The 27,080-nt window shown below is 47.0% G+C and overlaps 8 non-coding genes across 8 annotated transcripts; all 8 read right to left on the minus strand.

Annotated features, from left to right (window-relative positions):
- Window positions 1-3,544: 3,544 nt before the first annotated feature.
- On the minus strand, window positions 3,545-3,616 carry TRNAG-UCC (transfer RNA glycine (anticodon UCC)). Its single transcript has one exon. It is a non-coding gene; the product is annotated as a tRNA-Gly (tRNA).
- Window positions 3,617-10,548: 6,932 nt separating this feature from the next.
- Window positions 10,549-10,620, minus strand: TRNAR-CCU (transfer RNA arginine (anticodon CCU)). Its single transcript has one exon. It is a non-coding gene; the product is annotated as a tRNA-Arg (tRNA).
- Window positions 10,621-11,512: 892 nt separating this feature from the next.
- TRNAG-UCC (transfer RNA glycine (anticodon UCC)) lies at window positions 11,513-11,584 on the minus strand. Its single transcript has one exon. It is a non-coding gene; the product is annotated as a tRNA-Gly (tRNA).
- A 4,707-nt stretch (window positions 11,585-16,291) lies between these two features.
- On the minus strand, window positions 16,292-16,363 carry TRNAG-UCC (transfer RNA glycine (anticodon UCC)). Its single transcript has one exon. It is a non-coding gene; the product is annotated as a tRNA-Gly (tRNA).
- A 2,152-nt stretch (window positions 16,364-18,515) lies between these two features.
- Window positions 18,516-18,587, minus strand: TRNAI-UAU (transfer RNA isoleucine (anticodon UAU)). The gene has a single exon. It is a non-coding gene; the product is annotated as a tRNA-Ile (tRNA).
- Window positions 18,588-22,688: 4,101 nt separating this feature from the next.
- Window positions 22,689-22,760, minus strand: TRNAG-UCC (transfer RNA glycine (anticodon UCC)). Its single transcript has one exon. It is a non-coding gene; the product is annotated as a tRNA-Gly (tRNA).
- A 1,522-nt stretch (window positions 22,761-24,282) lies between these two features.
- On the minus strand, window positions 24,283-24,354 carry TRNAG-UCC (transfer RNA glycine (anticodon UCC)). Its single transcript has one exon. It is a non-coding gene; the product is annotated as a tRNA-Gly (tRNA).
- A 2,158-nt stretch (window positions 24,355-26,512) lies between these two features.
- TRNAI-UAU (transfer RNA isoleucine (anticodon UAU)) lies at window positions 26,513-26,584 on the minus strand. Its single transcript has one exon. It is a non-coding gene; the product is annotated as a tRNA-Ile (tRNA).
- Between the last annotated feature and the right edge of the window lie 496 nt (window positions 26,585-27,080).

The following is a 27,080-nucleotide window of genomic DNA, read 5'->3' on the forward strand; positions in this document are numbered from 1 at the left end:
CATTTATCGGTGGTGGGTCTCGCACATTTTTTCCAGGGGAGAGATATTGACCTGAAACACTTTTTACTGCAGAGATGCTGCAGTTCTAAAGGCTGGTCGGGCAGAAGGGCTTAGCCGTTTCATTGCCTGCCCCCCTGCAGCCCATTTATTACCAGCAGTTGTGAGTGGTGACTGCTGTTTGTAAAATATAAAAATTTCAGGACATAGAAAGTCGCAGACGGGGCTTTTGGGATGCCTACCTATGTCTTTGTTTATTATTTATCTAATAGCTGAGTAATCTGGTCAAGATATTTATCTTTTTTTTAACATATTGCGTTAGAATAGCTACAGCTTGCTTAATGTATAAATATTAGCACTGCGTTGGCCAGGAATCGAACCCGGGTCAACTGCTTGGAAGGCAGCTATGCTCACCACTATTCCACCAACGCTCCGTGGCATATGTTTTTTTTAAACTCTAGACACCACAACCCTGAGTTCAATGACTATATTGCACCAGTATCAGAGGTATTTTTGGTTTACAGACCAACATGAAAATCAGGAAAAAAGTTCTTGCAACTGCTAAGGAACTGGAGATTGAAACCAATGCAAAAGCTGCGCAGAAAAGGAGAAAGGGAAAGCAGCAGTTCAAATCATTGAAATAAGCATATATTGGCAGCAAGGGAAAAACAGCAGGGTAGAGAAAGAAAACAGCTCCACGAAATTCACCGGAGATTGATAATAGCAGGACAAAAAAAGGGAATAATAACGTTCCAAGCAGCCTCAGAAAGAAGTGCGAGGGTCCCATCTTTCTTTAATGGTCATAACTGTGCATCATTTCCTTTGAAGTGTAGGGTTGATTCTCTGACCATCTGTCTCCCTGACTTTGAGCAGAGACCGATAGTTGAGCAGTCTCTTCCCACAAAAAGCTGCCACAAGCCTGCTGTTTTCCGCTCTGGCAGCGTGGAAACGAGAGAGTGGTCCTCACAAGAAAAAAAATCAATCCATGCTAGCAGAGGATGGTTTCGATCCATCGACCTCTGGGTTATGGGCCCAGCACGCTTCCGCTGCACCACTCTGCTTCCTGCTCAAAATGTTGTGGTTATGCAGATCAGGAGCCTTCAGAGGAGTGGCATGGGATCGCTGGAGCTATTCTGGCAGGGCTCTCACCTCATTTGCCTAAGAATGTCACAAGGCATGCTGGGTGCAGAAAATCTTCGCCTTCCCCTCTCACAGTCAGTCATAGGGGAAAGTCAAGGCCCTCTCAGTCACTAGCCATGTCACGCCTTTGTCAAGAAAGAAGCACCCCCACCCGCTCCTTCTCTGTGATCCTGCGCTACCATGCTCAGGTTTTGGCCTTACCTGGGAGCCAGAGGTGCACCCGGTGAGGGCTTGCCCGGTATGAATGTTTGGGACGTGAGTGGACTTAGGACTGGAAGTTCTGTCCATTCGAAGCAGCCAACCTTCCTGCTGCAGACAGGGGCTGTTCCGTTGGGTTTCTTTCACCTTGCACTCTGATAAATTTGGTTGTATGCTGCAGTTGCCTGCGATGACTACAAGTTGGCGCTGCTTTCAGGTAAGAGCACAAATATGCAGAAAATGTTGGGGACTTTTGCCACATTTATCGGTGGTGGGTCTCGCACATTTTTTCCAGGGGAGAGATATTGACCTGAAACACTTTTTACTGCAGAGATGCTGCAGTTCTAAAGGCTGGTCGGGCAGAAGGGCTTAGCCGTTTCATTGCCTGCCCCCCTGCAGCCCATTTATTACCAGCAGTTGTGAGTGGTGACTGCTGTTTGTAAAATATAAAAATTTCAGGACATAGAAAGTCGCAGATGGGGCTTTTGGGATGCCTGCCTATGTCTTTGTTTATTATTTATCTAATTGCTGAGTAATCTGGTCAAGATATTTCTCTTTTTTTTAACATATTGCGTTAGAATAGCTACAGCTTGCTTAATGTATAAATATTAGCACTGCGTTGGCCGGGAATCGAATCCGGGTCAACTGCTTGGAAGGCAGCTATGCTCACCACTATACCACCAACGCTCCGTGGCATATGTTTTTTTTAAACTCTAGACATCACAACCCTGAGTTCAATGACTATATTGCACCAGTATCAGAGGTATTTTTGGTTTACAGACCAACATGAAAATCAGGAAAAAAGTTCTTGCAACTGCTAAGGAACTGGAGATTGAAACCAATGCAAAAGCTGCGCAGAAAAGGAGAAAGGGAAAGCAGCAGTTCAAATCATTGAAATAAGCATATATTGGCAGCAAGGGAAAAACAGCAGGGTAGAGAAAGAAAACAGCTCCACGAAATTCACAGGAGATTGATAATAGCAGGACAAAAAAAGGGAATAATAACGTTCCTAGCAGCCTCAGAAAGAAGTGCGAGGGTCCCATCTTTCGTTAATGGTCATAACTGTGCATCATTTCCTTTGAAGTGTAGGGTTGATTCTCTGACCATCTGTCTCCCTGACTTTGAGCAGAGACCGATAGTCGAGCAGTCTCTTCCCACAAAAAGCTGGCACAAGCCTGCTTTTTTCCGCTCTGGCAGCGTGGAAACGAGAGAGTGGTCCTCACAAGAAAAAAAATCAATCCATGCTAGCAGAGGATGGTTTCGATCCATCGACCTCTGCGTTAGGGGCCCAGCACGCTTCTGCTACGCCACTCTGCTTTCTGCTCAAAATGCTGTGGTTATGCAGATCAGGAGCCTTCAGAGGAGTGGCATGGGATCGCTGGAGCTATTCTGGCAGGGCTCTCACCTCATTTGCCTAAGAATGTCACAAGGCATGCTGGGTGCAGAAAATCTTCGCCTTCCCCTCTCACAGTCAGTCATAGGGGAAAGTCAAGGCCCTCTCAGTCACTAGCCATGTCACGCCTTTGTCAAGACAGAAGCACCCCCACCCGCTCCTTCTCTGTGATCCTGCGCTACCATGCTCAGGTTTTGGCCTTACCTGGGAGCCAGAGGTGCACCCGGTGAGGGCTTGCCCGGTATGAATGTTCGGGACGTGAGTGGACTTAGGACTGGAAGTTCTGTCCATTCGAAGCAGCCAACCTTCCTGCTGCAGACAGGGGCTGTTCCGTTGGGTTTCTTTCACCTTGCTCTCGGATAAATTTGGTTGTATGCTGCAGTTGCCTGCGATGACTACAAGGTGGCGCTGCTTTCAGGTAAGAGCACAAATATGCAGAAAATGTTGGGGACTTTTGCCACATTTATCGGTGGTGGGTCTCGCACATTTTTTCCAGGGGAGAGATATTGACCTGAAACACTTTTTACTGCAGAGATGCTGCAGTTCTAAAGGCTGGTCGGGCAGAAGGGCTTAGCCGTTTCATTGCCTGCCCCCCTGCAGCCCATTTATTACCAGCAGTTGTGAGTGGTGACTGCTGTTTGTAAAATATAAAAATTTCAGGACATAGAAAGTCGCAGATGGGGCTTTTGGGATGCCTGCCTATGTCTTTGTTTATTATTTATCTAATAGCTGAGTAATCTGGTCAAGATATTTCTCTTTTTTTTAACATATTGCGTTAGAATAGCTACAGCTTGCTTAATGTATAAATATTAGCACTGCGTTGACCGGGAATCGAACCCGGGTCAACTGCTTGGAAGGCAGCTATGCTCACCACTATACCACCAACGCTCCGTGGCATATGTTTTTTTTAAACTCTAGACATCACAACCCTGAGTTCAATGACTATATTGCACCAGTATCAGAGGTATTTTTGGTTTACAGACCAACATGAAAATCAGGAAAAAAGTTCTTGCAACTGCTAAGGAACTGGAGATTGAAACCAATGCAAAAGCTGCGCAGAAAAGGAGAAAGGGAAAGCAGCAGTTCAAATCATTGAAATAAGCATATATTGGCAGCAAGGGAAAAACAGCAGGGTAGAGAAAGAAAACAGCTCCACGAAATTCACAGGAGATTGATAATAGCAGGACAAAAAAAGGGAATAATAACGTTCCTAGCAGCCTCAGAAAGAAGTGCGAGGGTCCCATCTTTCGTTAATGGTCATAACTGTGCATCATTTCCTTTGAAGTGTAGGGTTGATTCTCTGACCATCTGTCTCCCTGACTTTGAGCAGAGACCGATAGTTGAGCAGTCTCTTCCCACAAAAAGCTGGCACAAGCCTGCTTTTTTCCGCTCTGGCAGCGTGGAAACGAGAGAGTGGTCCTCACAAGAAAAAAAATCAATCCATGCTAGCAGAGGATGGTTTCGATCCATCGACCTCTGGGTTATGGGCCCAGCACGCTTCCGCTTCGCCACTCTGCTTCCTGCTCAAAATGCTGTGGTTATGCAGATCAGGAGCCTTCAGAGGAGTGGCATGGGATCGCTGGAGCTATTCTGGCAGGGCTCTCACCTCATTTGCCTAAGAATGTCACAAGGCATGCTGGGTGCAGAAAATCTTCGCCTTCCCCTCTCACAGTCAGTCATAGGGGAAAGTCAAGGCCCTCTCAGTCACTAGCCATGTCACGCCTTTGTCAAGACAGAAGCACCCCCACCCGCTCCTTCTCTGTGATCCTGGGCTACCATGCTCAGGTTTTGGCATTACCTGGGAGCCAGAGGTGTACCCGGTGAGGACTTGCCCGGTATGAGCGTTTGGGACGTGAGTGGACTTAGGACTGGAAGTTCTGTCCATTCGAAGCAGCCAACCTTCCTGCTGCAGACAGGGGCTGTTCCCTTGGGTTTCTTTCACCTTGCTCTAGGATAAATTTGGTTGTATGCTGCAGTTGCCTGCGATGACTACAAGGTGGCGCTGCTTTCAGGTAAAAGCACAAATATGCAGAAAATGTTGGGGACTTTTGCCACATTTATCGGTGGTGGGTCTCGCACATTTTTTCCAGGGGAGAGATATTGACCTGAAACACTTTTTACTGCAGAGATGCTGCAGTTCTAAAGGCTGGTCGGGCAGAAGGGCTTAGCCGTTTCATTGCCTGCCCCCCTGCAGCCCATTTATTACCAGCAGTTGTGAGTGGTGACTGCTGTTTGTAAAATATAAAAATTTCAGGACATAGAAAGTCGCAGACGGGGCTTTTGGGATGCCTGCCTATGTCTTTGTTTATTATTTATCTAATAGCTGAGTAATCTGGTCAAGATATTTCTCTTTTTTTTAACATATTGCGTTAGAATAGCTACAGCTTGCTTAATGTATAAATATTAGCACTGCGTTGGGCGGGAATCGAACCCGGGTCAACTACTTGGAAGGCAGCTATGCTCACCACTATACCACCAACGCTCCGTGGCATATGTTTTTTTTAAACTCTAGACAAAACAACCCTGAGTTCAATGACTATATTGCACCAGTATCAGAGGTATTTTTGGTTTACAGACCAACATGAAAATCAGGAAAAAAGTTCTTGCAACTGCTAAGGAACTGGAGATTGAAACCAATGCAAAAGCTGCGCAGAAAAGGAGAAAGGGAAAGCAGCAGTTCAAATCACTGAAATAAGCATATATTGGCAGCAAGGGAAAAACAGCAGGGTAGAGAAAGAAAACAGCTCCACGAAATTCACAGGAGATTGATAATAGCAGGACAAAAAAAGGGAATAATAACGTTCCAAGCAGCCTCAGAAAGAAGTGCGAGGGTCCCATCTTTCGTTAATGGTCATAACTGTGCATCATTTCCTTTGAAGTGTAGGGTTGATTCTCTGACCATCTGTCTCCCTGACTTTGAGCAGAGACCGATAGTTGAGCAGTCTCTTCCCACAAAAAGCTGGCACAAGCCTGCTGTTTTCCGCTCTGGCAGCATGGAAACGAGAGAGTGGTCCTCACAAGAAAAAAAATCAATCCATGCTAGCAGAGGATGGTTTCGATCCATCGACCTCTGGGTTATGGGCCCAGCACACTTCCGCTGCGCCACTCTGCTTCCTGCTCAAAATGCTGTGGTTATGCAGATCAGGAGCCTTCAGAGGAGTGGCATGGGATCGCTGGAGCTATTCTGGCAGGGCTCTCACCTCATTTGCCTAAGAATGTCACAAGGCATGCTGGGTGCAGAAAATCTTCGCCTTCCCCTCTCACAGTCAGTCATAGGGGAAAGTCAAGGCCCTCTCAGCACTAGCCATGTCACGCCTTTGTCAAGACAGAAGCACCCTCACCCGCTCCTTCTCTGTGATCCTGCGCTACCATGCTCAGGTTTTGGCCTTACCTGGGAGCCAGAGGTGCACCCGGTGAGGGCTGAGCGTTTGGGAGCGTTCGGGACGTGAGTGGACTTAGGACTGGAAGTTCTGTCCATTCGAAGCAGCCAACCTTCCTGCTGCAGACAGGGGCTGTTCCCTTGGGTTTCTTTCACCTTGCTCTCGGATAAATTTGGTTGTATGCTGCAGTTGCCTGCGATGACTACAAGGTGGCGCTGCTTTCAGGTAAGAGCACAAATATGCATAAAATGTTGGGGACTTTTGCCACATTTATCGGTGGTGGGTCTCGCACATTTTTTCCAGGGGAGAGATATTGACCTGAAACACTTTTTACTGCAGAGATGCTGCAGTTCTAAAGGCTGGTCGGGCAGAAGGGCTTAGCCGTTTCATTGCCTGCCCCCCTGCAGCCCATTTATTACCAGCAGTTGTGAGTGGTGACTGCTGTTTGTAAAATATAAAAATTTCAGGACACAGAAAGTCGCAGACGGGGCTTTTGGGATGCCTGCCTATGTCTTTGTTTATTATTTATCTAATAGCTGAGTAATCTGGTCAAGATATTTCTCTTTTTTTTAACATATTGCGTTAGAATAGCTACAGCTTGCTTAATGTATAAATATTAGCACTGCGTTGGCCGGGAATCGAACCCGGGTCAACTGCTTGGAAGGCAGCTATGCTCACCACTATACCACCAACACTCCGTGGCATATGTTTTTTTTAAACTCTAGACATCACAACCCTGAGTTCAATGACTATATTGCACCAGTATCAGAGGTATTTTTGGTTTACAGACCAACATGAAAATCAGGAAAAAAGTTCTTGCAACTGCTAAGGAACTGGAGATTGAAACCAATGCAAAAGCTGCGCAGAAAAGGAGAAAGGGAAGGCAGCAGTTCAAATCATTGAAATAAGCATATATTGGCAGCAAGGGAAAAACAGCAGGGTAGAGAAAGAAAACAGCTCCACGAAATTCACAGGAGATTGATAATAGCAGGACAAAAAAAGGGAATAATAACGTTCCAAGCAGCCTCAGAAAGAAGTGCGAGGGTCCCATCTTTCGTTAATGGTCATAACTGTGCATCATTTCCTTTGAAGTGTAGGGTTGATTCTCTGACCATCTGTCTCCCTGACTTTGAGCAGAGACCGATAGTTGAGCAGTCTCTTCCCACAAAAAGCTGCCACAAGCCTGCTGTTTTCCGCTCTGGCAGCGTGGAAACGAGAGAGTGGTCCTCACAAGAAAAAAAATCAATCCATGCTAGCAGAGGATGGTTTCGATCCATCGACCTCTGGGTTATGGGCCCAGCACGCTTCCGCTGCGCCACTCTGCTTCCTGCTCAAAATGCTGTGGTTATGCAGATCAGGAGCCTTCAGAGGAGTGGCATGGGATCGCTGGAGCTATTCTGGCAGGGCTCTCACCTCATTTGCCTAAGAATGTCACAAGGCATGCTGGGTGCAGAAAATCTTCGCCTTCCCCTCTCACAGTCAGTCATAGGGGAAAGTCAAGGCCCTCTCAGTCACTAGCCATGTCACGCCTTTGTCAAGACAGAAGCACCCCCACCCGCTCCTTCTCTGTGATCCTGCGCTACCATGCTCAGATTTTGGCCTTACCTGGGAGCCAGAGGTGCACCCAGTGAGGGCTTGCCCGGTATGAGCGTTCGGGACGTGAGTTGACTTAGGACTGGAAGTTCTGTCCATTCGAAGCAGCCAACCTTCCTGCTGCAGACAGGGGCTGTTCCCTTGGGTTTCTTTCACCTTGCTCTCGGATAAATTTGGTTGTATGCTGCAGTTGCCTGCGATGACTACAAGGTGGCGCTGCTTTCAGGTAAGAGCACAAATATGCAGAAAATGTTGGGGACTTTTGCCACATTTATCGGTGGTGGGTCTCGCACATTTTTTCCAGGGGAGAGATATTGACCTGAAACACTTTTTACTGCAGAGATGCTGCAGTTCTAAAGGCTGGTCGGGCAGAAGGGCTCAGCCGTTTCATTGCCTGCCCCCCTGCAGCCCATTTATTACCAGCAGTTGTGAGTGGTGACTGCTGTTTGTAAAATATAAAAATTTCAGGACATAGAAAGTCGCAGACGGGGCTTTTGGGATGCCTGCCTATGTCTTTGTTTATTATTTATCTAATAGCTGAGTAATCTGGTCAAGATATTTCTCTTTTTTTTAACATTTTGCGTTAGAATAGCTACAGCTTGCTTAATGTATAAATATTAGCACTGCGTTGGCCAGGAATCGAACCCAGGTCAACTGCTTGGAAGGCAGCTATGCTCACCACTATACCACCAACGCTCCGTGGCATATGTTTTTTTTAAACTCTAGACATCACAACCCTGAGTTCAATGACTATATTGCACCAGTATCAGAGGTATTTTTGGTTTACAGACCAACATGAAAATCAGGAAAAAAGTTCTTGCAACTGCTAAGGAACTGGAGATTGAAACCAATGCAAAAGCTGCGCAGAAAAGGAGAAAGGGAAAGCAGCAGTTCAAATCATTGAAATAAGCATATATTGGCAGCAAGGGAAAAACAGCAGGGTAGAGAAAGAAAACAGCTCCACGAAATTCACAGGAGATTGATAATAGCAGGACAGAAAAAGGGAATAAAAACGTTCCAAGCAGCCTCAGAAAGAAGTGCGAGGGTCCCATCTTTCGTTAATGGTCATAACTGTGCATCATTTCCTTTGAAGTGTAGGGTTGATTCTCTGACCATCTGTCTCCCTGACTTTGAGCAGAGACCGATAGTTGAGCAGTCTCTTCCCACAAAAAGCTGGCACAAGCCTGCTGTTTTCCGCTCTGGCAGCATGGAAACGAGAGAGTGGTCCTCACAAGAAAAAAAATCAATCCATGCTAGCAGAGGATGGTTTCGATCCATCGACCTCTGGGTTATGGGCCCAGCACACTTCCTCTGCGCCACTCTGCTTCCTGCTCAAAATGCTGTGGTTATGCAGATCAGGAGCCTTCAGAGGAGTGGCATGGGATCGCTGGAGCTATTCTGGCAGGGCTCTCACCTCATTTGCCTAAGAATGTCACAAGGCATGCTGGGTGCAGAAAATCTTCGCCATCCCCTCTCACAGTCAGTCATAGGGGAAAGTCAAGGCCCTCTCAGTCACTAGCCATGTCACGCCTTTGTCAAGACAGAAGCACCCCCACCCGCTCCTTCTCTGTGATCCTGCGCTACCATGCTCAGGTTTTGGCCTTACCTGGGAGCCAGAGGTGCACCCGGTGAGGGCGAGCGTTTGGGAGCGTTCGGGACGTGAGTGGACTTAAGACTGGAAGTTCTGTCCATTCGAAGCAGCCAACCTTCCTGCTGCAGACAGGGGCTGTTCCCTTGGGTTTCTTTCACCTTGCTCTCGGATGAATTTGGTTGTATGCTGCAGTTGCCTGCGATGACTACAAGGTGGCGCTGCTTTCAGGTAAGAGCACAAATATGCATAAAATGTTGGGGACTTTTGCCACATTTATCGGTGGTGGGTCTCGCACATTTTTTCCAGGGGAGAGATATTGACCTGATACACTTTTTACTGCAGAGATGCTGCAGTTCTAAAGGCTGGTCGGGCAGAAGGGCTTAGCCGTTTCATTGCCTGCCCCCCTGCAGCCCATTTATTACCAGCAGTTGTGAGTGGTGACTGCTGTTTGTAAAATATAAAAATTTCAGGACATAGAAAGTCACAGACGGGGCTTTTGGGATGCCTGCCTATGTCTTTGTTTATTATTTATCTAATAGCTGAGGAATCTGGTCAAGATATTTCTCTTTTTTTTAACATATTGCGTTAGAATAGCTACAGCTTGCTTAATGTATAAATATTAGCACTGCGTTGGCCGGGAATCGAACCCGGGTCAACTGCTTGGAAGGCAGCTATGCTCACCACTATACCACCAACACTCCGTGGCATTTGTTTTTTTTAAACTCTAGACATCACAACCCTGAGTTCAATTACTATATTGCACCAGTATCAGAGGTATTTTGGGTTTACAGACCAACATGAAAATCAGGAAAAAAGTTCTTGCAACTGCTAAGGAACTGGAGATTGAAACCAATGCAAAAGCTGCGCAGAAAAGGAGAAAGGGAAAGCAGCAGTTCAAATCATTGAAATAAGCATATATTGGCAGCAAGGGAAAAACAGCAGGGTAGAGAAAGAAAACAGCTCCACGAAATTCACAGGAGATTGATAATAGCAGGACAGAAAAAGGGAATAATAACGTTCCAAGCAGCCTCAGAAAGAAGTGCGAGGGTCCCATCTTTCGTTAATGGTCATAACTGTGCATCATTTCCTTTGAAGTGTAGGGTTGATTCTCTGACCATCTGTCTCCCTGACTTTGAGCAGAGACCGATAGTTGAGCAGTCTCTTCCCACAAAAAGCTGGCACAAGCCTGCTGTTTTCCGCTCTGGCAGCGTGGAAACGAGAGAGTGGTCCTCACAAGAAAAAAAATCAATCCATGCTAGCAGAGGATGGTTTCGATCCATCGACCTCTGGGTTAGGGGCCCAGCACGCTCCCGCTGCGCCACTCTGCTTCCTGCTCAAAATGCTGTGGTTATGCAGATCAGGAGCCTTCAGAGGAGTGGCATGGGATCGCTGGAGCTATTCTGGCAGGGCTCTCACCTCATTTGCCTAAGAATGTCACAAGGCATGCTGGGTGCAGAAAATCTTCGCCTTCCCCTCTCACAGTCAGTCATAGGGGAAAGTCAAGGCCCTCTCAGTCACTAGCCATGTCACGCCTTTGTCAAGACAGTAGCACCCCCACCCGCTCCTTCTCTGTGATCCTGCGCTACCATGCTCAGGTTTTGGCCTTACCTGGGAGCCAGAGGTGCACCCGGTGAGGGCTTGCCCGGTATGAGCGTTTGGGACGTGAGTGGACTTAGGACTGGAAGTTCTGTCCATTCGAAGCAGCCAACCTTCCTGCTGCAGACAGGGGCTGTCCCCTTGGGTTTCTTTCACCTTGCTCTCGGATAAATTTGGTTGTATGCTGCAGTTGCCTGCGATGACTACAAGGTGGCGCTGCTTTCAGGTAAGAGCACAAATATGCAGAAAATGTTGGGGACTTTTGCCACATTTATCAGTGGTGGGTCTCGCACATTTTTTCCAGGGGAGAGATATTGACCTGAAACACTTTTTACTGCAGAGATGCTGCAGTTCTAAAGGCTGGTCGGGCAGAAGGGCTTAGCCGTTTCATTGCCTGCCCCCCTGCAGCCCATTTATTACCAGCAGTTGTGAGTGGTGACTGCTGTTTGTAAAATATAAACATTTCAGGACATAGAAAGTCGCAGACGGGGCTTTTGGGATGCCTGCCTATGTCTTTGTTTATTATTTATCTAATAGCTGAGTAATCTGGTCAAGATATTTCTCTTTTTTTTAACATATTGCGTTAGAATAGCTACAGCTTGCTTAATGAATAAATATTAGCTCTGCGTTGGCCGGGAATCGAACCCGGGTCAACTGCTTGGAAGGCAGCTATGCTCACCACTATACCACCAACGCTCCGTGGTATATGTTTTTTTTAAACTCTAGACATCACAACCCTGAGTTCAATGACTATATTGCACCAGTATCAGAGGTATTTTTGGTTTACAGACCAACATGAAAATCAGGAAAAAAGTTCTTGCAACTGCTAAGGAACTGGAGATTGAAACCAATGCAAAAGCTGCGCAGAAAAGGAGAAAGGGAAAGCAGCAGTTCAATTCATTGAAATAAGCATATATTGGCAGCAAGGGAAAAACAGCAGGGTAGAGAAAGAAAACAGCTCCACGAAATTCACAGGAGATTGATAATAGCAGGACAAAAAAAGGGAATAATAACGTTCCAAGCAGCCTCAGAAAGAAGTGCGAGGGTCCCATCTTTCGTTAATGGTCATAACTGTGCATCATTTCCTTTGAAGTGCAGGGTTGATTCTCTGACCATCTGTCTCCCTGACTTTGAGCAGAGACCGATAGTTGAGCAGTCTCTTCCCACAAAAAGCTGGCACAAGCCTGCTGTTTTCCGCTCTGGCAGCGTGGAAACGAGAGAGTGGTCCTCACAAGAAAAAAAATCAATCCATGCTAGCAGAGGATGGTTTCGATCCATCGACCTCTGGGTTATGGGCCCAGCACGCTTCCGCTGCACCACTCTGCTTCCTGCTCAAAATGCTGTGGTTATGCAGATCAGGAGCCTTCAGAGGAGTGGCATGGGATCGCTGGAGCTATTCTGGCAGGGCTCTCACCTGATTTGCCTAAGAATGTCACAAGGCATGCTGGGTGCAGAAAATCTTCGCCTTCCCCTCTCACAGTCAGTCATAGGGGAAAGTCAAGGCCCTCTCAGTCACTAGCCATGTCACGCCTTTGTCAAGACAGAAGCACCCCCACCCGCTCCTTCTCTGTGATCCTGCGCTACCATGCTCAGGTTTTGGCCTTACCTGGGAGCCAGAGGTGCACCCGGTGAGGGCTTGCCCGGTATGAGCGTTCGGGACGTGAGTGGACTTAGGACTGGAAGTTCTGTCCATTCGAAGCAGCCAACCTTCCTGCTGCAGACAGGGGCTGTCCCCTTGGGTTTCTTTCACCTTGCTCTCGGATAAATTTGGTTGTATGCTGCAGTTGCCTGCGATGACTACAAGGTGGCGCTGCTTTCAGGTAAGAGCACAAATATGCATAAAATGTTGGGGACTTTTGCCACATTTATCGGTGGTGGGTCTCGCACATTTTTTCCAGGGGAGAGATATTGACCTGAAACACTTTTTACTGCAGAGATGCTGCAGTTCTAAAGGCTGGTCGGGCAGAAGGGCTTAGCTGTTTCATTGCCTGCCCCCCTGCAGCCCATTTATTACCAGCAGTTGTGAGTGGTGACTGCTGTTTGTAAAATATAAAAATTTCAGGACATAGAAAGTCGCAGACGGGGCTTTTGGGATGCCTGCCTATGTCTTTGTTTATTATTTATCTAATAGCTGAGTAATCTGGTCAAGATATTTCTCTTTTTTTTAACATATTGCGTTAGAATAGCTACAGCTTGCTTAATGTATAAATATTAGCACTGCGTTGGCCAGGAATCAAACCCAGGTCAACTGCTTGGAAGGCAGCTATGCTCACCACTATACCACCAACGCTCCATGGCATATGTTTTTTTTAAACTCTAGACATCACAACCCTGAGTTCAATGACTATATTGCACCAGTATCAGAGGTATTTTTGGTTTACAGACCAACATGAGAATCAGGAAAAAAGTTCTTGCAACTGCTAAGGAACTGGAGATTGAAACCAATGCAAAAGCTGCGCAGAAAAGGAGAAAGGGAAAGCAGCAGTTCAAATCATTGAAATAAGCATATATTGGCAGCAAGGGAAAAATAGCAGAGTAGAGAAAGAAAACAGCTCCACGAAATTCACAGGAGATTGATAATAGCAGGACAAAAAAAGGGAATAATAACGTTCCAAGCAGGCTCAGAAAGAAGTGCGAGGGTCCCATCTTTCTTTAATGGTCATAACTGTGCATCATTTCCTTTGAAGTGTAGGGTTGATTCTCTGACCATCTGTCTCCCTGACTTTGAGCAGAGACCGATAGTTGAGCAGTCTCTTCCCACAAAAAGCTGGCACAAGCCTGCTGTTTTCCGCTCTGGCAGCGTGGAAACGAGAGAGTGGTCCTCACAAGAAAAAAAATCAATCCATGCTAGCAGAGGATGGTTTCGATCCATCGACCTCTGGGTCATGGGCCCAGCACGCTTCCGCTGCTCCACTCTGCTTCCTGTTCAAAATTCTGTGGTTATGCAGATCAGGAGCCTTCAGAGGAGTGGCATGGGATCGCTGGAGCTATTCTGGCAGGGCTCTCACCTCATTTGCCTAAGAATGTCACAAGGCATGCTGGGTGCAGAAAATCTTCGCCTTCCCCTCTCACAGTCAGTCATAGGGGAAAGTCAAGGCCCTCTCAGTCACTAGCCATGTCACGCCTTTGTCAAGACAGAAGCACCCCCACCCGCTCCTTCTCTGTGATCCTGCGCTACCATGCTCAGGTTTTGGCCTTACCTGGGAGCCAGAGGTGCACCCGGTGAGGGCTTGCCCGGTATGAATGTTCGGGACGTGAGTGGACTTAGGACTGGAAGTTCTGTCCATTCGAAGCAGCCAACCTTCCTGCTGAAGAGGGGCTGTTCCCTTAGGTTTCTTTCACCTTGCTCTCGGATAAATTTGGTTTTATGCTGCAGTTGCCTGCGATGACTACAAGGTGGCGCTGCTTTCAGGTAAGAGCACAAATATGCAGAAAATGTTGGGGACTTTTGCCACATTTATCGGTGGTGGGTCTCGCACATTTTTTCCAGGGGAGAGATATTGACCTGAAACACTTTTTACTGCAGAGATGGTGCAGTTCTAAAGGCTGGTCGGGCAGAAGGGCTTAGCCGTTTCATTGCCTGCCCCCCTGCAGCCCATTTATTACCAGCAGTTATGAGTGGTGACTGCTGTTTGTAAAATATAAAAATTTCAGGACATAGAAAGTCGCAGACGGGGCTTTTGGGATGCCTGCCTATGTCTTTGTTTATTATTTATCTAATAGCTGAGTAATCTGGTCAAGATATTTCTCTTTTTTTTAACATATTGCGTTAGAATAGCTACAGCTTGCTTAATGTATAAATATTAGCACTGCGTTGGCCGGGAATTGAATCCGGGTCAACTGCTTGGAAGGCAGCTATGCTCACCACTATACCACCAACGCTCCGTGGCATATGTTTTTTTTAAACTCTAGACATCACAACCCTGAGTTCAATGACTATATTGCACCAGTATCAGAGGTATTTTTGGTTTACAGACCAACATGAAAATCAGGAAAAAAGTTCTTGCAACTGCTAAGGAACTGGAGATTGAAACCAATGCAAAAGCTGCGCAGAAAAGGAGAAAGGGAAAGCAGCAGTTCAAATCATTGAAATAAGCATATATTGGCAGCAAGGGAAAAACAGCAGGGTAGAGAAAGAAAACTGCTCCACGAAATTCACAGGAGATTGATAATAGCAGGACAAAAAAGGGAATAATAACGTTCCAAGCAGCCTCAGAAAGAAGTGCGAGGGTCCCATCTTCCGTTAATGGTCATAACTGTGCATCATTTCCTTTGAAGTGTAGGGTTGATTCTCTGACCATCTGTCTCCCTGACTTTGAGCAGAGACCGATAGTTGAGCAGTCTCTTCCCACAAAAAGCTGGCACAAGCCTGCTTTTTTCCGCTCTGGCAGCATGGAAACGAGAGAGTGGTCCTCACAAGAAAAAAAATCAATCCATGCTAGCAAAGGATGGTTTCGATCCATCGACCTCTGGGTTATGGGCCCAGCACGCTTCTGCTGCGCCACTCTGCTTCCTGCTCAAAATGCTGTGGTTATGCAGATCAGGAGCCTTCAGAGGAGTGGCATGGGATCGCTGGAGCTATTCTGGCAGGGCTCTCACCTCATTTGCCTAAGAATGTCACAAGGCATGCTGGGTGCAGAAAATCTTCGCCTTCCCCTCTCACAGTCAGTCATACGGGAAAGTCAAGGCCCTCTCAGTCACTAGCCATGTCACGCCTTTGTCAAGACAGAAGCACCCCCACCCGCTCCTTCTCTGTGATCCTGCGCTACCATGCTCACATTTTGGCCTTACCTGGGAGCTAGAGGTGCACCCGGTGAGGGCTTGCCCGGTATGAGCGTTCGGGACGTGAGTGGACTTAGGACTGGAAGTTCTGTCCATTCGAAGCAGCCAACCTTCCTGCTGCAGACAGGGGCTGTTCCCTTGGGTTTCTTTCACCTTGCTCTCGGATAAATTTGGTTGTATGCTGCAGTTGCCTGCGATGACTACAAGGTGGCGCTGCTTTCAGGTAAGAGCACAAATATGCATAAAATGTTGGGGACTTTTGCCACATTTATCGGTGGTGGGTCTCGCACATTTTTTCCAGGGGAGAGATATTGACCTGAAACACTTTTTACTGCAGAGATGCTGCAGTTCTAAAGGCTGGTCGGGCAGAAGGGCTTAGCCGTTTCATTGCCTGCCCCCCTGCAGCCCATTTATTGCCAGCAGTTGTGAGTGGTGACTGCTGTTTGTAAAATATAAAAATTTCAGGACATAGAAAGTCGCAGACGGGGCTTTTGGGATGCCTGCCTATGTCTTTGTTTATTATTTATCTAATAGCTGAGTAATCTGGTCAAGATATTTCTCTTTTTTTTAACATATTGAGTTAGAATAGCTACAGCTTGCTTAATGTATAAATATTAGCACTGCGTTGGCCGGGAATCGAACCCAGGTCAACTGCTTGGAAGGCAGCTATGCTCACCACTATACCACCAACGCTCTGTGGCAAATGTTTTTTTTAAACTCTAGACATCACAACCCTGAGTTCAATGACTATATTGCACCATTATCAGAGGTATTTTTGGTTTACAGACCAACATGAAAATCAGGAAAAAAGTTCTTGCAACTGCTAAGGAACTGGAGATTGAAACCAAGGCAAAAGCTGCGCAGAAAAGGAGAAAGGGAAAGCAGCAGTTCAAATCATTGAAATAAGCATATATTGGCAGCAAGGGAAAAACAGCAGGGTAGAGAAAGAAAACAGCTCCACGAAATTCACAGGAGATTGATAATAGCAGGACAAAAAAAGGGAATAATAACGTTCCAAGCAGCCTCAGAAAGAAGTGCAAGGGTCCCATCTTTCGTTAATGGTCATAACTGTGCATCATTTCCTTTGAAGTGTAGGGTTGATTCTCTGACCATCTGTCTCCCTGACTTTGAGCAGAGACCGATAGTTGAGCAGTCTCTTCCCACAAAAAGCTGGCACAAGCCTGCTTTTTTCCGCTCTGGCAGCGTGGAAACGAGAGAGTGGTCCTCACAAGAAAAAAAATCAATCCATGCTAGCAGAGGATGGTTTCGATCCATCGACCTCTGGGTTATGGGCCCAGCACGCTTCCGCTGCGCCACTCTGCTTCCTGCTCAAAATGCTGTGGTTATGCAGATCAGGAGCCTTCAGAGGAGTGGCATGAGATCGCTGGAGCTATTCTGGCAGGGCTCTCACCTCATTTGCCTAAGAATGTCACAAGGCATGCTGGGTGCAGAAAATCTTCGCCTTCCCCTCTCACAGTCAGTCATAGGGGAAAGTCAAGGCCCTCTCCGTCACTAGCCATGTCACGCCTTTGTCAAGACAGAAGCACCCCCACCCGCTCCTTCTCTGTGATCCTGCACTACCATGCTCAGGTTTTGGCCTTACCTGGGAGCCAGAGGTGCACCCGGTGAGGGCGAGCGTTTGTGAGCGTTCGTCACGTGAGTGGACTTAGGACTGGAAGTTCTGTCCATTCGAAGCAGCCAACCTTCCTGCTGCAGACAGGGGCTGTTCCCTTGGGTTTCTTTCACCTTGCTCACGGATAAATTTGGTTGTATGCTGCAGTTGCCTGCGATGACTACAAGGTGGCGCTGCTTTCAGGTAAGAGCACAAATATGCATAAAATGTTGGGGACTTTTGCCACATTTATCGGTGGTGGGTCTCGCACATTTTTTCCAGGGGAGAGATATTGACCTGAAACACTTTTTACTGCAGAGATGCTGCAGTTCTAAAGGCTGGTCGGGCAGAAGGGCTTAGCCGTTTCATTGCCTGCCCCCCTGCAGCCCATTTATTACCAGCAGTTGTGAGTGGTGACTGCTGTTTGTAAAATATAAAAATTTCAGGACATAGAAAGTCGCAGACGGGGCTTTTGGGATGCCTGCCTATGTCTTTGTTTATTATTTATCTAATAGCTGAGTAATCTGGTCAAGATATTTCTCTTTTTTTTAACATATTGCGTTAGAATAGCTACAGCTTGCTTAATGTATAAATGTTAGCACTGCGTTGGCCGGGAATCAAACCCGGGTCAACTGCTTGGAAGGCAGCTATGCTCACCACTATACCACCAAGCTCCATGGCATATGTTTTTTTTAAACTCTAGACATCACAACCCTGAGTTCAATGACTATATTGCACCAGTATCAGAGGTATTTTTGGTTTGCAGACCAACATGAAAATCAGGAAAAAAGTTCTTGCAACTGCTAAGGAACTGGAGATTGAAACCAATGCAAAAGCTGCGCAGAAAAGGAGAAAGGGAAAGCAGCAGTTCAAATCATTGAAATAAGTATATATTGGCAGCAAGGGAAAAACAGCAGGGTAGAGAAAGAAAACAGCTCCACGAAATTCACAGGAGATTGATAATAGCAGGACAAAAAAAGGGAATAATAACGTTTCAAGCAGGGGCTCAGAAAGAAGTGCGAGGGTCCCATCTTTCTTTAATGGTCATAACTGTGCATCATTTCCTTTGAAGTGTAGGGTTGATTCTCTGACCATCTGTCTCCCTGACTTTGAGCAGAGACCGATAGTTGAGCAGTCTCTTCCCACAAAAAGCTGGCACAAGCCTGCTGTTTTCCGCTCTGGCAGCGTGGAAACGAGAGAGTGGTCCTCACAAGAAAAAAAATCAATCCATGCTAGCAGAGGATGGTTTCGATCCATCGACCTCTGGGTTATAGGCCCAGCACGCTTCCGCTGCGCCACTCTGCTTCCTCTTCAAAATGCTGTGGTTATGCAGATCAGGAGCCTTCAGAGGAGTGGCATGGGATCGCTGGAGCTATTCTGGCAGGGCTCTCACCTCATTTGCCTAAGAATGTCACAAGGCATGCTGGGTGCAGAAAATCTTCGCCTTCCCCTCTCACAGTCAGTCATAGGGGAAAGTCAAGGCCCTCTCAGTCACTAGCCATGTCACGCCTTTGTCAAGACAGAAGCACCCCCACCCGCTCCTTCTCTGTGATCCTGCGCTACCATGCTCAGGTTTTGGCCTTACCTGGGAGCCAGAGGTGCCCCCGGTGAGGGCTTGCCCGGTATGAGCGTTTGTGAGCGTTCGGCACGTGAGTGGACTTAGGACTGGAAGTTCTGTCTATTCGAAGCAGCCAACCTTCCTGCTGCAGACAGGGGCTGTTCCCTTGGGTTTCTTTCACCTTGCTCTCGGATAAATTTGGTTGTATGCTGCAGTTGCCTGCGATGACTACAAGGTGGCGCTGCTTTCAGGTAAGAGCACAAATATGCATAAAATGTTGGGGACCTTTGCCACATTTATCGGTGGTGGGTCTCGCACATTTTTTCCAGGGGAGAGATATTGACCTGAAACACTTTTTACTGCAGAGATGCTGCAGTTCTAAAGGCTGGTCGGGCAGAAGGGCTTAGCCGTTTCATTGCCTGCCCCCCTGCTGCCCATTTATTACCAGCAGTTGTGAGTGGTGACTGCTGTTTGTAAAATATAAAAATTTCAGGACATAGAAAGTCGCAGACGGGGCTTTTGGGATGCCTGCCTATGTCTTTGTTTATTATTTATCTAATAGCTGAGTAATCTGGTCAAGATATTTCTCTTTTTTTTAACATATTGCGTTAGAATAGCTACAGCTTGCTTAATGTATAAATATTAGCACTGCGTTGGCCGGGAATCAAACCCGGGTCAACTGCTTGGAAGGCAGCTATGCTCACCACTATACCACCAACGCTCCATGGCATATGTTTTTTTTAAACTCTAGACATCACAACCCTGAGTTCAATGACTATATTGCACCAGTATCAGAGGTATTTTTGGTTTACAGACCAACATGAAAATCAGGAAAAAAGTTCTTGCAACTGCTAAGGAACTGGAGATTGAAACCAATGCAAAAGCTGCGCAGAAAAGGAGAAAGGGAAAGCAGCAGTTCAAATCATTGAAATAAGCATATATTGGCAGCAAGGGAAAAACAGCAGGGTAGAGAAAGAAAACAGCTCCACGAAATTCACAGGAGATTGATAATAGCAGGACAAAAAAAGGGAATAATAACGTTCCAAGCAGCCTCAGAAAGAAGTGCGAGGGTCCCATCTTTCGTTAATGGTCATAACTGTGCATCATTTCCTTTGAAGTGTAGGGTTGATTCTCTGACCATCTGTCTCCCTGACTTTGAGCAGAGACCGATAGTTGAGCAGTCTCTTCCCACAAAAAGCTGGCACAAGCCTGCTTTTTTCCGCTCTGGCAGCGTGGAAACGAGAGAGTGGTCCTCACAAGAAAAAAAATCAATCCATGCTAGCAGAGGATGGTTTCGATCCATCGACCTCTGGGTTATGGGCCCAGCACGCTTCTGCTGCGCCACTCTGCTTCCTGCTCAAAATGCTGTGGTTATGCAGATCAGGAGCCTTCAGATGAGTGGCATGGGATCGCTGGAGCTATTCTGGCAGGGCTCTCACCTCATTTGCCTAAGAATGTCACAAGGCATGCTGGGTGCAGAAAATCTTCGCCTTCCCCTCTCACAGTCAGTCATAGGGGAAAGTCAAGGCCCACTCAGTCACTAGCCATGTCACGCCTTTGTCAAGACAGAAGCACCCCCACCCGCTCCTTCTCTGTGATCCTGCGCTACCATGCTCAGGTTTTGGCCTTACCTGGGAGCCAGAGGTGCACCCGGTGAGGGCTTGCCCGGTATGAGCGTTTGTGAGCGTTCGGCACGTGAGTGGACTTAGGACTGGAAGTTCTGTCCATTCGAAGCAGCCAACCTTCCTGCTGCAGACAGGGGCTGTTCCCTTGGGTTTCTTTCACCTTGCTCTCGGATAAATTTGGTTGTATGCTGCAGTTGCCTGCGATGACTACAAGGTGGCGCTGCTTTCAGGTAAGAGCACAAATATGCATAAAATGTTGGGGACCTTTGCCACATTTATCGGTGGTGGGTCTCGCACATTTTTTCCAGGGGAGAGATATTGACCTGAAACACTTTTTACTGCAGAGATGCTGCAGTTCTAAAGGCTGGTCGGGCAGAAGGGCTTAGCCGTTTCATTGCCTGCCCCCCTGCTGCCCATTTATTACCAGCAGTTGTGAGTGGTGACTGCTGTTTGTAAAATATAAAAATTTCAGGACATAGAAAGTCGCAGACGGGGCTTTTGGGATGCCTGCCTATGTCTTTGTTTATTATTTATCTAATAGCTGAGTAATCTGGTCAAGATATTTCTCTTTTTTTTAACATATTGCGTTAGAATAGCTACAGCTTGCTTAATGTATAAATATTAGCACTGCGTTGGCCGGGAATCAAACCCGGGTCAACTGCTTGGAAGGCAGCTATGCTCACCACTATACCACCAACGCTCCATGGCATATGTTTTTTTTAAACTCTAGACATCACAACCCTGAGTTCAATGACTATATTGCACCAGTATCAGAGGTATTTTTGGTTTACAGACCAACATGAAAATCAGGAAAAAAGTTCTTGCAACTGCTAAGGAACTGGAGATTGAAACCAATGCAAAAGCTGCGCAGAAAAGGAGAAAGGGAAAGCAGCAGTTCAAATCATTGAAATAAGCATATATTGGCAGCAAGGGAAAAACAGCAGGGTAGAGAAAGAAAACAGCTCCACGAAATTCACAGGAGATTGATAATAGCAGGACAAAAAAAGGGAATAATAACGTTCCAAGCAGCCTCAGAAAGAAGTGCGAGGGTCCCATCTTTCGTTAATGGTCATAACTGTGCATCATTTCCTTTGAAGTGTAGGGTTGATTCTCTGACCATCTGTCTCCCTGACTTTGAGCAGAGACCGATAGTTGAGCAGTCTCTTCCCTCAAAAAGCTGGCACAAGCCTGCTTTTTTCCGCTCTGGCAGCGTGGAAACGAGAGAGTGGTCCTCACAAGAAAAAAAATCAATCCATGCTAGCAGAGGATGGTTTCGATCCATCGACCTCTGGGTTATGGGCCCAGCACGCTTCTGCTGCGCCACTCTGCTTCCTGCGCAAAATGCTTTGGTTATGCAGATCAGGAGCCTTCAGATGAGTGGCATGGGATCGCTGGAGCTATTCTGGCAGGGCTCTCACCTCATTTGCCTAAGAATGTCACAAGGCATGCTGGGTGCAGAAAATCTTCGCCTTTCCCTCTCACAGTCAGTCATAGGGGAAAGTCAAGGCCCACTCAGTCACTAGCCATGTCACGCCTTTGTCAAGACAGAAGCACCCCCACCCGCTCCTTCTCTGTGATCCTGCGCTACCATGCTCAGGTTTTGGCCTTACCTGGGAGCCAGAGGTGCACCCGGTGAGGGCTTGCCCGGTATGAGCGTTCGGGACGTGAGTGGATTTAGGACTGGAAGTTCTGTCCATTCGAAGCAGCCAACCTTCCTGCTGCAGACAGGGGCTGTTCCCTTGGGTTTCTTTCACCTTGCTCTCGGATAAATTTGGTTGTATGCTGCAGTTGCCTGCGATGACTACAAGGTGGCGCTGCTTTCAGGTAAGAGCACAAATATGCAGAAAATATTGGGGACTTTTGCCACATTTATCGGTGGTGGGTCTCGCACATTTTTTCCAGGGGAGAGATATTGACCTGAAACACTTTTTACTGCAGAGATGCTGCAGTTCTAAAGGCTTGTCGGGCAGAAGGGCTTAGCCGTTTCATTGCCTGCCCCCCTGCAGCCCATTTATTGCCAGCAGTTGTGAGTGGTGACTGCTGTTTGTAAAATATAATAATTTCAGGACATAGAAAGTCGGAGACGGGGCTTTTGGGATGCCTGCCTATGTATTTGTTTATTATTTATCTAATAGCTGAGTAATCTGGCCAAGATATTTCTCTTTTTTTTTAACATATTGCGTTAGAATAGCTACAGCTTGCTTAATGTATAAATATTAGCACTGCGTTGGCCGGGAATCGAACCCGGGTCAACTGCTTGGAAGGCAGCTATGCTCACCACTATACCACCAACGCTCCGTGGCATATGTTTTTTTTAAACTCTAGACATCACAACCCTGAGTTCAATGACTATATTGCACCAGTATCAGAGGTATTTTTGGTTTACAGACCAACATGAAAATCAGGAAAAAAGTTCTTGCAACTGCTAAGGAACTGGAGATTGAAACCAATGCAAAAGCTGCGCAGAAAAGGAGAAAGGGAAAGCAGCAGTTCAAATCATTGAAATAAGCATCTATTGGCAGCAAGGGAAAACAGCAGGGTAGAGAAAGAAAACAGCTCCACGAAATTCACAGGAGATTGATAATAGCAGGACAAAAAAAGGGAATAATAACGTTCCAAGCAGCCTCAGAAAGAAGTGCGAGGGTCCCATCTTTCGTTAATGGTCATAACTGTGCATCATTTCCTTTGAAGTGTAGGGTTGATTCTCTGACCATCTGTCTCCCTGACTTTGAGCAGAGACCGATAGTTGAGCAGTCTCTTCCCACAAAAAGCTGGCACAAGCCTGCTTTTTTCCGCTCTGGCAGCGTGGAAACGAGAGAGTGGTCCTCACAAGAAAAAAAATCAATCCATGCTAGCAGAGGATGGTTTCGATCCATCGACCTCTGGGGTATGGGCCCAGCACGCTTCCGCTGTGCCACTCTGCTTCCTGCTCAAAATGCTGTGGTTATGCAGATCAGGAGCCTTCAGATGAGTGGCATGGGATCGCTGGAGCTATTCTGGCAGGGCTCTCACCTCATTTGCCTAAGAATGTCACAAGGCATGCTGGGTGCAGAAAATCTTCGCCTTCCCCTCTCACAGTCAGTCATAGGGGAAAGTCAAGGCCCACTCAGTCACTAGCCATGTCACGCCTTTGTCAAGACAGAAGCACCCCCACCCGCTCCTTCTCTGTGATCCTGCGCTACCATGCTCAGGTTTTGGCCTTACCTGGGAGCCAGAGGTGCACCCGGTGAGGGCTTGCCCGGTATGAGCGTTCGGGACGTGAGTGGATTTAGGACTGGAAGTTCTGTCCATTCGAAGCAGCTAACCTTCCTGCTGCAGACAGGGGCTGTTCCCTTGGGTTTCTTTCACCTTGCTCTCGGATAAATTTGGTTGTATGCTGCAGTTGCCTGCGATGACTACAAGGTGGCGCTGCTTTCAGGTAAGAGCACAAATATGCAGAAAATATTGGGGACTTTTGCCACATTTATCGGTGGTGGGTCTCGCACATTTTTTCCAGGGGAGAGATATTGACCTGAAACACTTTTTACTGCAGAGATGCTGCAGTTCTAAAGGCTTGTCGGGCAGAAGGGCTTAGCCGTTTCATTGCCTGCCCCCCTGCAGCCCATTTATTGCCAGCAGTTGTGAGTGGTGACTGCTGTTTGTAAAATATAATAATTTCAGGACATAGAAAGTCGGAGACGGGGCTTTTGGGATGCCTGCCTATGTATTTGTTTATTATTTATCTAATAGCTGAGTAATCTGGTCAAGATATTTCTCTTTTTTTTTAACATATTGCGTTAGAATAGCTACAGCTTGCTTAATGTATAAATATTAGCACTGCGTTGGCCGGGAATCGAACCCGGGTCAACTGCTTGGAAGGCAGCTATGCTCACCACTATACCACCAACGCTCCGTGGCATATGTTTTTTTTAAACTCTAGACATCACAACCCTGAGTTCAATGACTATATTGCACCAGTATCAGAGTATTTTTGGTTTACAGACCAACATGAAAATCAGGAAAAAAGTTCTTGCAACTGCTAAGGAACTGGAGATTGAAACCAATGCAAAAGCTGCGCAGAAAAGGAGAAAGGGAAAGCAGCAGTTCAAATCATTGAAATAAGCATATATTGGCAGCAAGGGAAAACAGCAGGGTAGAGAAAGAAAACAGCTCAACGAAATTCACAGGAGATTGATAATAGCAGGACAAAAAAAGGGAATAATAACGTTCCAAGCAGCCTCAGAAAGAAGTGCGAGGGTCCCATCTTTCGTTAATGGTCATAACTGTGCATCATTTCCTTTGAAGTGTAGGGTTGATTCTCTGACCATCTGTCTCCCTGACTTTGAGCAGAGACCGATAGTTGAGCAGTCTCTTCCCACAAAAAGCTGGCACAAGCCTGCTTTTTTCCGCTCTGGCAGCGTGGAAACGAGAGAGTGGTCCTCACAAGAAAAAAAATCAATCCATGCTAGCAGAGGATGGTTTCGATCCATCGACCTCTGGGGTATGGGCCCAGCACGCTTCCGCTGTGCCACTCTGCTTCCTGCTCAAAATGCTGTGGTTATGCAGATCAGGAGCCTTCAGAGGAGTGGCATGGGATCGCTGGAGCTATTCTGGCAGGGCTCTCACCTCATTTGCCTAAGAATGTCACAAGGCATGCTGGGTGCAGAAAATCTTCGCCTTCCCCTCTCACAGTCAGTCATAGGGGAAAGTCAAGGCCCTCTCCGTCACTAGCCATGTCACGCCTTTGTCAAGACAGAAGCACCCCCACCCGCTCCTTCTCTGTGATCCTGCGCTACCATGCTCAGGTTTTGGCCTTACCTGGGAGCCAGAGGTGCACCCGGTGAGGGCTTGCCCGGTATGAGCGTTTGTGAGCGTTCGGCACGTGAGTGGACTTAGGACTGGAAGTTCTGTCCATTCGAAGCAGCCAACCTTCCTGCTGCAGACAGGGGCTGTTCCCTTGGGTTTCTTTCACCTTGCTCTCGGATAAATTTGGTTGTATGCTGCAGTTGCCTGCGATGACTACAAGGTGGCGCTGCTTTCAGGTAAGAGCACAAATATGCAGAAAATGTTGGGGACTTTTGCCACATTTATCGGTGGTGGGTCTCGCACATTTTTTCCAGGGGAGAGATATTGACCTGAAACACTTTTTACTGCAGAGATGCTGCAGTTCTAAAGGCTGGTCTGGCAGAAGGGCTTAGCCGTTTCATTGCCTGCCCCCCTGCAGCCCATTTATTACCAGCAGTTGTGAGTGGTGACTGCTGTTTGTAAAATATAAAAATTTCAGGACATAGAAAGTCGCAGACGGGGCTTTTGGGATGCCTGCCTATGTCTTTGTTTATTATTTATCTAATAGCTGAGTAATCTGGTCAAGATATTTCTCTTTTTTTTAACATATTGCGTTAGAATAGCTACAGCTTGCTTAATGTATAAATATTAGCACTGCGTTGGCCGGGAATCAAACCCGGGTCAAATGCTTGGAAGGCAGCTATGCTCACCACTATACCACCAAGCTCCATGGCATATGTTTTTTTTAAACTCTAGACATCACAACCCTGAGTTCAATGACTATATTGCACCAGTATCAGAGGTATTTTTGGTTTGCAGACCAACATGAAAATCAGGAAAAAAGTTCTTGCAACTGCTAAGGAACTGGAGATTGAAACCAATGCAAAAGCTGCGCAGAAAAGGAGAAAGGGAAAGCAGCAGTTCAAATCATTGAAATAAGCATATATTGGCAGCAAGGGAAAAACAGCAGGGTAGAGAAAGAAAACAGCTCCACGAAATTCACAGGAGATTGATAATAGCAGGACAAAAAAAGGGAATAATAACGTTCCAAGCAGGCTCAGAAAGAAGTGCGAGGGTCCCATCTTTCTTTAATGGTCATAACTGTGCATCATTTCCTTTGAAGTGTAGGGTTGATTCTCTGACCATCTGTCTCCCTGACTTTGAGCAGAGACCGATAGTTGAGCAGTCTCTTCCCACAAAAAGCTGGCACAAGCCTGCTGTTTTCCGCTCTGGCAGCGTGGAAACGAGAGAGTGGTCCTCACAAGAAAAAAATCAATCCATGCTAGCAGAGGATGGTTTCGATCCATCGACCTCTGGGTTATAGGCCCAGCACGCTTCCGCTGCGCCACTCTGCTTCCTGTTCAAAAAGCTGGGGTTATGCTGATCAGGAGCCTTCAGAGGAGTGGCATGGGATCGCTGGAGCTATTCTGGCAGGGCTCTCACCTCATTTGCCTAAGAATGTCACAAGGCATGCTGGGTGCAGAAAATCTTCGCCTTCCCCTCTCACAGTCAGTCATAGGGGAAAGTCAAGGCCCTCTCAGTCACTAGCCATGTCACGCCTTTGTCATGACAGAAGCACCCCCACCCGCTCCTTCTCTGTGATCCTGCGCTACCATGCTCAGGTTTTGGCCTTACCTGGGAGCCAGAGGTGCACCCGGTGAGGGCTTGCCCGGTATGAGCGTTTGTGAGCGTTCGGCACGTGAGTGGACTTAGGACTGGAAGTTCTGTCCATTCGAAGCAGCCAACCTTCCTGCTGCAGACAGGGGCTGTTCCCTTGGGTTTCTTTCACCTTGCTCTCGGATAAATTTGGTTGTATGCTGCAGTTGCCTGCGATGACTACAAGGTGGCGCT

Source organism: Pleurodeles waltl, unplaced genomic scaffold, assembly GCF_031143425.1.
Source record: "Pleurodeles waltl isolate 20211129_DDA unplaced genomic scaffold, aPleWal1.hap1.20221129 scaffold_69, whole genome shotgun sequence".
NCBI lineage: Eukaryota > Metazoa > Chordata > Amphibia > Caudata > Salamandridae > Pleurodeles > Pleurodeles waltl.